General features: G+C 37.3%; 1 long non-coding RNA gene across 1 annotated transcript; it reads left to right on the plus strand.

Moving 5' to 3' along the window:
• The first annotated feature begins 1,222 nt into the window (after positions 1-1,222).
• Positions 1,223-9,616, plus strand: LOC125657506 (uncharacterized). Its single transcript, XR_008798628.1, has 6 exons — positions 1,223-1,851; positions 2,174-3,262; positions 3,839-4,006; positions 4,407-4,496; positions 4,833-4,989; positions 9,144-9,616. It is a non-coding gene; the product is annotated as an uncharacterized LOC125657506 (long non-coding RNA).
• The last annotated feature ends 3,186 nt before the right edge of the window (positions 9,617-12,802 follow it).

Consider the following 12,802-nt stretch of genomic DNA (forward strand, 5'->3'; position numbering starts at 1 on the left):
TTTCTTTCAATGTTCTATGATGCTATTTGAAAGAAACATTCTGAGAGTATTGCATAGCAATACATAGTACTCTAGCGGAGGAAAGGGCCTCCGTGGCCAAGTGGTTAGAGCATCGCGCTCAAAATCACACGGCCTCTCACTTCTGGTTGGCGTGGGTTCGAATCCCGCTCGCGCCGATAAGTGAGAAAGTTTCCCAGTTTACTTTCGGAAGGTCGGTGGTCTCTTCCCAGGTACATTGTATATGGGTTCTCTCCACCAATAAAATCTAGGCGCCACCAGATAACTGAAAAATTGTTGAGTGTGGCGGAAAACATCAACACAACTAACCAACCCTACCGGAGGCAAAAATTATTGGACCACAACAATATTCGAATTTCATTATGAGACCAAGGATTTGGTGAAAGGGAAGATTGGGAAACCAAGATAGGATTGGTTGGAAATCAACTACTATTCAGGTACAAAACCTTCAAAATCGATCTGTAACTTGTTATGGCAAAGCAATGATGATGTACTGAATATCAAATGAATATCTGCAAGCACATTAACAGAGAAAACTGATAATTCATGTTATTTTTTTAAGTCCAACGGCCATAATTAAGTGTAAAATCAGCGGACCGAGACGAAATTCGAACTTGATTGGTAACTTGTTAAGGCAAAGCCATGTATCAAATGAATATCTGCAGGCACATAAAAAAGTCAGGAAAACTGATAATTCATGCTATTTTCGAAGTCTTGGGTCATGTTTTCCGGACTTTTTTCCATAACTGATGCATGTACAACTTTGAAATTTGGTCACAATATCTTCCTCAAGTATTGTAAGAGTGAGTTTGCATTTCAGCTGGATTAGTCTGTCCGTCCGTGACCTACATTAGGACTAAAAGTAGGTCAAATAGTTTTCCGAGTTGTTTTTGATTATGGATACCGATATTGCCCTGATATTTAGTCATAGTCTTCCTCTCGGAGGAATACAAGTTCATTTGCATTTCAGCTGGATTGGTCCATCCTTGACCTACTTTTTGGAAAAAATAGGTCAATCGGTTTTCCGGGCTTTTTTTCATTACGGATACAAATATTGCCCTGATATTTAATCAAAGGCTTCCAGTTAGAGGAATACAAGTTCAGTTTGCATTTCAGCAGGATTGGTCCATCCTTGACCGACTTTTGGACTAAAAATAGGTCAGACAGTTTTCTGAGCTTTTTTTTCATCACGGATACAGATATTGCCCTGATATTTACCCAAAGGCTTCATCTCGGAGGAAGACAAGTGCAGTTAACATTTCAGCTGGATTGTCGCACTACGACCTACAGTACTTTAGGGGTAGAAGTAGATCAAACAGTTTTCCAGATTTTTAGGTCACCTGAGTAAACTCAGGGGACCTATTCAATTGATTTTCGTCCGTCGTGCTTTAACAATTGAGCATTTTAAACTTCTATTTACAAAACAAATATCCATGGGAGCTATATATAATCATAGAAGAAGATTCAACAAATGTTCAATAGAAAATCAGATGAAGTATACTCAGCTCAATAATTCATACAACTGGTATGTATGGCACTATATACAAATACAAGTTATTCTTAATGCACATATTATATAACAAATTTATGGATCATATTGTACATTTTTAAAAAAAAATACTCTCATGTCAACACTTTACAGGAAAAAAAATAATAAACACTGTTTAATATGTATGTAACATAACACATACATAAAAGATTAATGTCTCATATATAGTCATGTCAACAATTATCAAGAAAATATCAACATTCAACAATTTCCTTGCAGTAACAACATATCACAAGAAGCTCATCATATGCCAAGAAGAAAGAAAACAGGATTATACTAGCAGGGTGAGTAAAAAAAAATGAGTTGTAATTAAACTTATTTACGAAATACTGTACATTCATGTATCATGTATACAAAATGTGTAAGCTTTTACATCCAAGTAAGTAACAACACTGAGCAAACTCATTGCAATAATTAATTAATAGATTTAAAGATGTACAGTAGTAAATTTCACTAATCCTGGTTTGTAATATTACTGAAGATAATGTACAGAATGTTTTTACTTTAAATACCGTGTTTAGAACGTTATTTGACATAAAAATTGCTTTACCTGTATACCTACTACCAAAATCTTACGGATTAATATCTTAAATTTCTTCTGATCAGGTCTGAAGAGGTCTTCTAAGGGAGAGGTATGCTCAATGGAATGGGAAGGATTCCTCGGTCTGGGTCGCTGTCTGGCAGGCTGGTAAACTACAGACTTAATAGCTGGTGGAGGAGGGGACTTCCGACGGCGCATAGTCTGGGGCCTCTCTCCTTCTCCAGGACGGAGGTGAATGCGCTGAGAAGCAGGGTCATCCAGCTTTTCACGGAACAGCCTCTGGAGATCCAAGATGACGGATGTGTTGTTCCGGAGGGCACGCTCCTGCCTCTCGGCAATCTCCTTGAGCCTTGACACCTCATCCTTGTAGGGGGTGGTGTTAATTCCTACATCCTTGGTGCATTTAGACGTTTCCTGGTCAGTGTCAAACTAACTGGTATCCTCAAAAACAAGAAACTCTGACAGAATACTTACATCCTCCTTAGCAAGCACTGTTGAACTACTGGGAACCGTGGATGTAGACTCAGACGATACAACAGGCTCAGCTACAGGTAGACAGAAGGGTTCAGCTGGAGGCACAGATGCAGGAGTATCAGGCACTTCAGGGAGACAGCCACCAACATCAACAGGAGTGTCAGCAGACACAGGTTCACCGAAAGAGACAGTTTGGAGCCACAACTGGGACAACAGCTGAAGTTCCACTGGGAGGGAAAGTGGACGGCAGAATGGCACGCACTGTTACAGGGGTGGATGGAATAACCTGAACCTGTGTAGTGGCTGGAACTCGGCGCTTCCTCTCCCAGTAGGCTGCAGAGTCCTCAGTAGACAATTGCCGTATCATGGTAAATACTACCTTGCTCTCCTCCCTGACGTCAGCTGAAGAAGGAAGGGGAACAACAGAAGATCCCTTCAATGCTGAGTGCAAGGAATGCCACTGAGGATGCTTCTGGAAGTTAGTGTAATCATAATGACAGTATCCACATATTGGACACATATAGGGCCACTCATCAAAAGTGAGATGTTTAGAAAATACATGTCTTAAGGCATAATGCCGTTCTCCTCTAAGATGGCACAAACAGCATTCCCACATTCTCCCACTCTTTCCAGCTGAAGAAATAGACATCTTGAAAGTCTGCAAGAAATAACTGCACAAAGTAAGAACAGTAATACTGGTTGACATAAAATATGAAATCTTTCATGTTAAACATTTTAAACATGTAAAACCATTCTACATGTAGTAACAAATAACAATATTAACATTCCCCGTCCATCCCTTTTTGATGAATATTAAGAATTGTCATGATTTGTTGTTAAACACAAATTATATTGAAAAGACAACAAATCATTTTCTAAATATATTTTTAAAAACTTTATTATTACAATAGGCACTATAACTTTAACAAAACAGTAAATATGCAATTTACTGTAAATTTATGTCTTGTTTTTCAATTTCTCTGACAACTTCAGTGCCCACTTTGGTGGCATACATCCATTGTAGGGAATTAGCTTGTTATGATTGACAATTTTGCACTCGCCACGAGCGTCCAATTGAATCTCAAATACTAGGTCACTGAAAACTTTCAGTACTACAAAGGGTCCTACGTAAGCTTTTCTTAATTTTGGACATTCACCATCCTTGACCTTTTCATTTAGTAACCACACAATATCTCCAGCTGCATATTTATGAATCAGTACTTTTGAATTGTAGATGTCTCTTTGTCGTTTTGTAGATTTGTGCAAGTGTTTCCTGGCAATTTCATGAGCATGGTAAAGTTTAGACCTTATTTCTTCAGCAAAATCTCCATAAGATGAAATTTCTTCTCCATTGGAAGCTAAAGAATGATGTGTTGCCTCATATGGCATTTGGATCTCTCGACCAAACATCAATAAGTTTGGGGGTAAGACCCATCGATTCATGACAAGTTGATCGGTAGGCTGATGTAAGGCAGTTGAGATGAAGATCCCACTCTTCATGGTCATCTACTATGAAAGCTTTAATCATTCGAATAAGAGTACGATTGAATCTCTCAACCATCCCACTACATTTAGGATTACGTGCAGTTGTTCTAGTTTTCTTGATATGCAGCAAAGAACACAGCTCTTTGAATATACACGATTCATAATTACGACCTTGATCTGAATGAATAATCAGAGGGCATCCATATCTAGTGATGATTTCATTTAATAGGACGTTTGCTGTAGCTGCAGCAGTTTGGTCAGGAACAGGACATGCTTCTGCCCATTTAGTAAAATAATCCATTACAACAAGTATATAACGATTTCCTCTATTTGTAACAGGTAATGGGCCAATAAAGTCAGTGGCAAGACATTCCCTTGGAGCACCATATGACATCTTTCCAAGAAGAGCTTTGGGTTTCTGTATTGGAGGTTTGTTCATGGAACAGTTTTCATATGATTTTATAAATATCTTGACTTCCTCTTTCATTTCAAACCAATAAAAATGCCTAGTGACTCTAAATTTGGTTTTCTTTATGCCTAAATGGCCGGATAATAGTGAGCAATGGCACATGTTCAGAATTTCTTTCTTCATGCATTTCGGAACTATTAACTGTTCTATGATTTCACCAAGTGTTGTAGTAATACACTTGTACAAAACATCATTTTTGACCACTAATCCCATAAACTCAGATACTGTCTTGTAGTAGTTGAGAAACAAGTTGCATCTTCTTTCTTGGGTCTTTCATTCTTTACTTTCCATTGTAGGACTGGAGAAATATCGGGATCTTTAAGTTAGCAGTTTGCAGAGCTGCAGAAGAATATTGACTCTGCCAGATAGTACAGTCTGATAATGCAGTTTCCTGATGTTTTTGTCTTGTAGTGACCTTCCATGCAACAATCTCTGATTGTTCAGGAGACAAAGGTATGGAAGCTAGGTTTTCTGCTCTCAATCGGCACTTTTTACATGGTCTACATTTGAGTATGTCCATATTATCTGCTGATGAACAAGTGCAGTCTCTTGGATTAGGACATCTAGATAAACTATCTGCGTTTCCATGTTTTGTTCCTTGTCTATATTCAACCTCAAAATTATATGCCGACAGGATTTCTATCCATCGAGCAATTCTACCCTTTGATTCTTTTAATTTGAAAAGCCACACCAAGGCCTGGTGATCAGATCTAACCATAAATGGGTGACCAAGTACATATTGTCGAAAGTATTCTATGAATTACTTTACGGCCAAAAGTTCCTTATCAGTCACGCAGTAGTTTGTCTCTGCTTTGTTAGGTGTTCTGCTGGCATAGGCTATTACTCGCTCACGACCATCTTGAAATTGACTCAATACAATTCCTATGCCTACATCACAGGCATCTGTGTCTAAAATAAATTGTCCATGATTGGGATTAGGGTATCCCATAATTTCTGGTCCAGTTAATATTGTTTTAAGTTTCTTGAAAGATTCTTCACATTCTGAGGTCCATTGAAAAACTTCTTTCTTGTCAAATTTGTAATTGGTTTGGCAATCATGGAAAAGTTTCTAATAAATCTCCTGTAATAGGATGCCATTCCCAGAAATTGGCGTACCTCCATAACATTTTTCGGGGTCGACCAATTAATTATTTTTTCAACATTTTACTTGTCAGGTGATATCCCCTTTGTATTCACCTTATGACCAAGAAATATTACCTCAGGTTGAAACAATTCACACTTCTCTGGTTTAAGTTTCAGTCTAGCCTCTCTAAGCCTATCCAACACTTGTTTAACTCGGTGACATGTTCATCAAAAGTTCTGCTGAAGATGATGATATCATCTACATATATTAATCAAGTTTCCCATTTTTCTTTCTAACAAGTACTAATGGTGAGGCCCAAGGGGAAGTTGATGGTCTGATGATTCCCTTTTCTTGCAACTTCATGATGGCATCTCTTTCTTCACCAGCGAGAGCAATTGGGACTCTTCGTGGTGGTTGTTTGAAAGGTGGTTGTTTCCCTGTGTTTATTTCATGTTCTGCCAAATTAGTATTTCCTAAATCCCATTCATCTTTTGAAAACACATCTTGATAGTAAAACAGTAGCTTTTTAAATGTTTGTCTTTCTTCTTTAGACAGTAATTCAGATGAACTCTTATAAAGGTCTTTAAGTGCTCTGGAACCTTGATTTCGTTAATTGCAGGAAGTTTATTATATCCTGTAACATTACTCTCAGCTACTTTTCTAACACCACTCTTGGATACATCATCCACTAGGGTCATGACTTCTTCAACAGCTTCGCCAGTTCCCAGAACTGTATCTTGATAAACTGTCTTGGACTCCTTGAAAGGATTCATAACTCGGACAGGAACAGTAATCCTCTTTGCGATGTTTATCATTGCTGGCGCCAATAGCAATAATTTCTCAGAAAAAGTAGGCGAAGGTTCTAGCAATAGATTTTCATTCTCAGTACTTTTGTCAACAATTCTCTCAATAGATGCAGTAATAATTGCTGCACTCATTGGTGGGATGGTAAATTCATCTGCATCCCACATTCTTTTCTCCAGCAGTAATACATGGAATACAGTGATCTTGCAACTGTATAACAACCTTTGAAAGTAAAATATCAGCTCTACCATCCCTTTCATCCATCAAAATATCTATTCCTAAGAGAACATCATCTTCTATATCAGCTACAAGTAGTTTCCTTGTCAGTTTAAATGGTCCTAACTCCAGTTTAAAAATGCCATTTCCATAGACATGTATTAAAGATCCACCCGCTCCCTTTAACGCTGAACTTCCGGTCAACATCGACATGTTGTCTTCTGAAATTTCTTTATACAATTTGTTTGACAAAATACTGGTAGATGCACCAGTATCAGCTGTAAAATGAACAACTATTCCATTAATTCTTCCCTCAATGTATATCCCATCTGTGTCTGGTAATCGTCGATTAGTTGAAAACGGAAAAACAAAATCATTTCCCAAAGTTGTGGGGTCTCTACTGTCCGTCTGTCGGTCAGTTGTCTCACTAGCCATCTCTTGACCCTCAGAAATGGCTAATGACCATTTAAAGGATAGGGTCTAACAACAGGCTGTTGAGTCTGGCTGTGGGGTATTTTCAGAGGACATTCCCTAGCATAGTGTTCATTTTGTTTACAGCAGTAACAGACAATGGTAGATAATCTATTGTCACCATGTTCAATTTTCATGTGGTTTGTCACTTGCTGTGGTTCTTTGGTTCTGTTTTCAGCTAAAATTTCAGTCTCCTCTTTTGTACCGTATTTCTGCTTGTAGAACTCTTAATTCTTTGTTTAATTTTCGCAACTGTACTTCTAAGTCATTATTTCTTTGCTTGTCTTCTGTCTGCTTTGCTGCATTTCTGGTCTGACCTTCCTTTGAAAACTTCTTAAAGGCTTCACTTCTGGCTTCAGTTTTCTGTCCTTTGACTTGTCTCACCATTTTGTGCTTGTTCTTCTGTGCTCGACCAGTCTCTTCAAAATTTACAACCTGTAAGGCTGCTTCGTCTATATTCTCCTGTTCTTTGACATATTCCACATGAAACTGGGCATCACTGTCTGCCAGACCATCTAAAAATCTTCTTAACAAATCTTCTTCTCTCGTCTCAGAGTTCCTCTTGGGGTGTGCTTTATCATACAAGCGTTTTAATTAAGCAGCGTAATCCTCAACCTTTTCTCCAGGTTTTTGTTGCCGGTTACTAAACTTGGAAATAAAGGTCTTTCTAGTTTCGACGACTCGAAATCTGTTGTTTTTAAAATTCCTCTGTTAGTTTCTTGTAGTTTCTACGGGTAGATTTGGTTAATTGGCCATATACAAATTCTGCTGCTACCCTATGAAATCGTGGTAATAACAAGTTTTTCACTCCATCTCCTCCGTTCGGCAGTCTCCTCAAATCTTGCGTACCAAATTTTCCAATCCTCATTGTCATTAAAGGGAGGTAACTTTACTCTGGATTTGGTATCGTGATCTATGGCTGAAGAAGCATCATCACCGGACTCTGTTTTTTCCAAGTCTGAGTCAAAGTTGCATTCGTACCAAAATTTATTGGTCACTGACCTATTATGCTGCAATTTGATTGACAGTTTCTGTACTGCTTTTTCTACTTCAGCCTGAATTAGCTGAGCAATGTCTGGGGTTGATGTCACATTGTGGATCTGCATAGGAGCACCATCGATTGGAATTTGATAGCTTGGAAAATGATGGCTGTGGTGGTGGTTTGGGGCAATATTCTGGCTTCTTCAAAGGGCACAATTTGTGGCTGAGGCATTTTGAACCACTTGAGTTGATGGGTAGTTAGTGGGGAAACCCATACTTGAAGCAACAGGTGTGTTACCCGAAGATGTAAGAACAGGAATATAACCTGTACAAACAGCAGGTAACGTACTTGCTGATGAGGAAACTGGTAAAAACGGACCAGTATGAGATGTGACAGGCACATAGCCTGTATTGTGTGCATTGGACATTAAATTGACTGATCCTACTGTGCCAACATTGGTTCTAGGTATTGAGCTGTTTGGTATATGTCTTGACTGATTGATGTGAGGTGGCTCTTGAAAATGCATGAATGTAGTGCTTGTCATCGATGGGCTGTGATTGTGAGGTACAGAATGTGCAGTAGAGAGTGTTGCCAAGTAACCAGTGTTGCACTTTTATAAATTCTCTGGCAATGCATTGCTTAAGTCCATGAAAGGTGAACCTACTGGACCCTGTGTGCTTGGTAAATATAATGGTGGCCTATCACCTACTTCATGTGAAAATGGTGAGTGCACTGAAGTGTTGCCCTTGTATGCATTTGTTATAGTACTAGGAGATCTAGTATGTGAGAAGGGTATCTGGATAACATCAGTAAAACTCACTGGTGTAAATGAGCCTTTGCATGTTACAGGTACATCACCTGAATTGTGTTGTGATAGGGTATTGCATGTAACAGGTAGAAAACCTTTATAATCTGTAACAGGAATTTCACCTGTATTGGTAGCAAGAATTTCAGACTCTACACCTTTTTTTGGAGTAGGATTTGAGCTAACAATTTTATGTACAGATGGATAAGCAGGTGCTTCAATCAGTTTTCTTTGATCTTTTTCAGACTGAACAGATATGTCAGAACTGTAATCTCTACCAACTATCAAGTCCTCTTCTACTTGTCTGCTAATTGGAGAATCCAAATCTCGACTTCTTCGTGCAGCACGGCTACGAGTTTTTCTCTTAGAACCCATTTTGTAATGAATAATGTGTTCAGAACAACCAACAAGACTTGTTATATTTCAAAATAACCACTTACTGAATCTGTAAATATAACAGAGAATTTTTTTTTCTCTTAGCTGGGTTTGATCACTGGGTCTGTATTTTTTTTAAAAATAGATCCCGCCGTGGATACCAAAATATTGTAACGACACCGGATAAACGCACTGGTATATGATAATAAAACTAAATTATTTCTTTTTCTCTCTACTTCCAAATTGAAGGTTAAAGAAAATAAAAGACAAGTCTTGTAAAATTAACAAATCAACGGTTTATTCTGAACACATATTTTATTTCTATAAATCAGTAATTTCAAATAAGTCCTTGTGAACCTAAGTATTCTGTCTTATTATTGTTCTCTAACTGTAGATTTAACCAGTAATTCAATTGTAATGGCAACGGAAAATTTCCGTAAATAATTCCAGTAATTTCAGACTGGTAAATTACAATAAACAGCTCAGCAGATAGCTGTTATCAACTTACTCTGTAACAAACCATGACCAACTCTATTCCCAGTGTATTAAAACTTTTTTCCCAAAATAAATGTAATGACAATTAATTAGATAAAATAACACACCTTCTAACAACCCGTAAATCAGCCAAAATCCACCCAAATCCGTGTTGTCTGCTACAACCGCTGGTTATATACTTAGTAAAATGACATCATGAAACGCGACCAATCATTTACGTCGCGTAAATTACAGCAACCAATGAAAAACGTGGCGGGATGCTCTAGTTCCCACACAATATTCTCACGCTTACGAGAAATTGTTTCTTAGTCTAATTATTTCTAGTATCATTAAATATCTATGTCATCTTTAACAATAAATTATAATTGAAAAAATAACTCTCGTTAAACTTCGTAAACAATGCATTATGGAAGGCGGCCATTACTTAAACAAAGGATACAACGTGGTCTTAATAATAAAGCAAAAATAAGTCTAAACAGTGGAACACAGGTAATTATACATGTATAAAACAAGTTATTACTTAGTAAACAAGTTATTTCACACACCGTTCATACTCGTAATAGCGAAACATTCAATTACGCATCATAAGACAAACAACGCAAATCACACAACTTTTAGGGGGCGATGTCAAAAGCGAAAAATATAATTAATCACCTACATTTACTTACTATTCAGGATGACTTTCAACAATAATTACATACAATCAACAAGAGTACATGGCCATAATCTTTCAATATTATGGGGATGATCCGACGGCATTTATGTAAAATCAAAAGTCTTCTTGTATTATTAACAAGGGCAGCAGAAATTTTATTGAAAACGGGTAGTCATCCTTACGTTCCAACGTTTCCTATACTTCATAAGTTATACATATATATTTATACGGTGTAAGCATGTACATATTTTAAAATTGTAATAACTTTATTATTTAAGCAAGCGCTTGTGTATACTACCCCTTTTCCCGGGGTTACCATTTTCTGATATCCTCTCTCCCACTGATTGTGACAGTATGTTGTTTCACAATAATAAAAAAATAAATGAAAAAATAAGATACCGAAAAAGAAATAATCTTTCAAATCTTATTATTTCTTCTCTGGTATTCACCTTTAGAAATGAGTGGGGGTGGGGGGTTACATGAAGATATTTCCCCTTCAATCGCCCCTATGGTCATCCTTAATATGCATAATTTTCTTTTTAAAGAAAGGTTCAGTATTTTAATTTTTTTTTCTACATGGGACATAATATCAGGCCATGAGATGGTACCAATAGTCACTTGGGGTCTTAGATCAATCTTCTTCAGAACCATTTGGCTAATTTCAACCAAACTTGGCACAAAACATCCTTGGCAAAAGGGGATTGAAGTTGGGTTTTTTTTAAATAAGGGACAGTGCTTTCTCCAAGGGGAGATACATGTAATAGCGAAATATTGAAAATACACTAACAACTTTTAAAATTCTTCTCCAGAACCAACGGGCTAATTTCAATCAAACTTAGTACTAATTATCCTTGGGTGAAAGGGATTCACTTTAGTTCAAATCAAGGGCTATGCCCCATTCAAAAGGGAGATAATCACAAAAATAGGATGGGTTTATTAAAAAATCTTCTCAAGAACCACTGGGGCCAGAAAATTTTAAATCTACATGGAAGCTTCCTGACATAGTACAGATTCAAGTTTGGTAAATGCATGGCCCCAGAGGGTAGAGTGGGGCCACAATAGGGTATCAAAGTTTTACATGCGAAGATATAGGGAAATATCTTTCTAAATCTTCTTCTTAAGAATCCCTAGTGAAGACAAGTTCCGATTTTCATGGCAGCTTTCTGACTTGGTGCAGATTCATGTTTATAAAAATCAAGGTCCCGGGGGTAGGTTGGGGCCACAATAAGGGATCAAAAATTTACATGAGAATACATGTATATAGGGAAACTTTTTAAACCTGGGGCAAGGTGAATCAGGTGAGTGATGTGGGCCATGGGCCCCTTATTTTCATATGGCCATGGGCTCCTTATTTTCATATCGCAATACAAATGTCACATTGGGCGGGGCATTCATATCCTATGGACATATTTCTAGTTTCATTATATTTCTAAAACTATTGCTATTTTGTTATGCATTAAAGAAGCAAACTTGTTCCAAACCCGATGCTTTTGTCATCTGGAGTGTACTCAAAACAAACATCACTGAGTTTTAGTATGAGTACGGTAAAAGTTTTATAATCTCCAGGCCTGAATACATCAGAAACGGTTGAAAATGTGTAATGTATTATTAAGATTTCGTTAGGCCGGATATATTTACAGAATCTAAATCAAATGAAGATTCAGATCACATCTGATGAAATAATTAACTATGAGAAAGAAAACGACCAGATAGATTAAAATCATTATACTCAACTTTTCTTGAGATCATAATCTTGTATTCAAAAACCATCTTCCTTCCCGATTTTGTAAACATTGTACATATGTAGTCTTAGATGATCAGTTCGTCCAACAGTGTGTAGCAATTACCATGGATACAAATTGTGTTCCTTTAATAGTTGACCTAGTTTTGTATTCTTATAAGATAGAATTTATTCGATAGCTTTAACATGAGAAGAAGAAGAAACCTTTACTGCGACTTTCAACTCGACATTTAGATACATCGACGACGCTTTATCTATAATACATGTATATTCACTTTTCTTGATATGTCGATTCGATATCTCCCCGTGAACTCGACATAAAAGACATCATACAGTCTTCTACATCTGCGTCGTACTTAGATATTGAATTTGACATAGATGTTAATGGCAAACTAACAACTCAACTTTATGACAAACGGGATGACTTCAACTTCTCCATCGACAACAACTCATATTTATGTAGCAATATTTCATTATCACCAGCATATGGTGCTTATGTGTCTCAGCTGATTCAATACGCAAGAGCTTGTTTAGTTTCATATTTGGGGTATTTCATTGAACATAAAGGTTAATGGCAGACTGAAGTTCATGACAAACAGGACAGCTATAGCTTCTCTACCGCCAACCTTTAATATTCA

This window comes from Ostrea edulis, chromosome 9 (genome assembly GCF_947568905.1).
Source record: "Ostrea edulis chromosome 9, xbOstEdul1.1, whole genome shotgun sequence".
NCBI classification, from domain to species: Eukaryota; Metazoa; Mollusca; class Bivalvia; order Ostreida; family Ostreidae; genus Ostrea; species Ostrea edulis.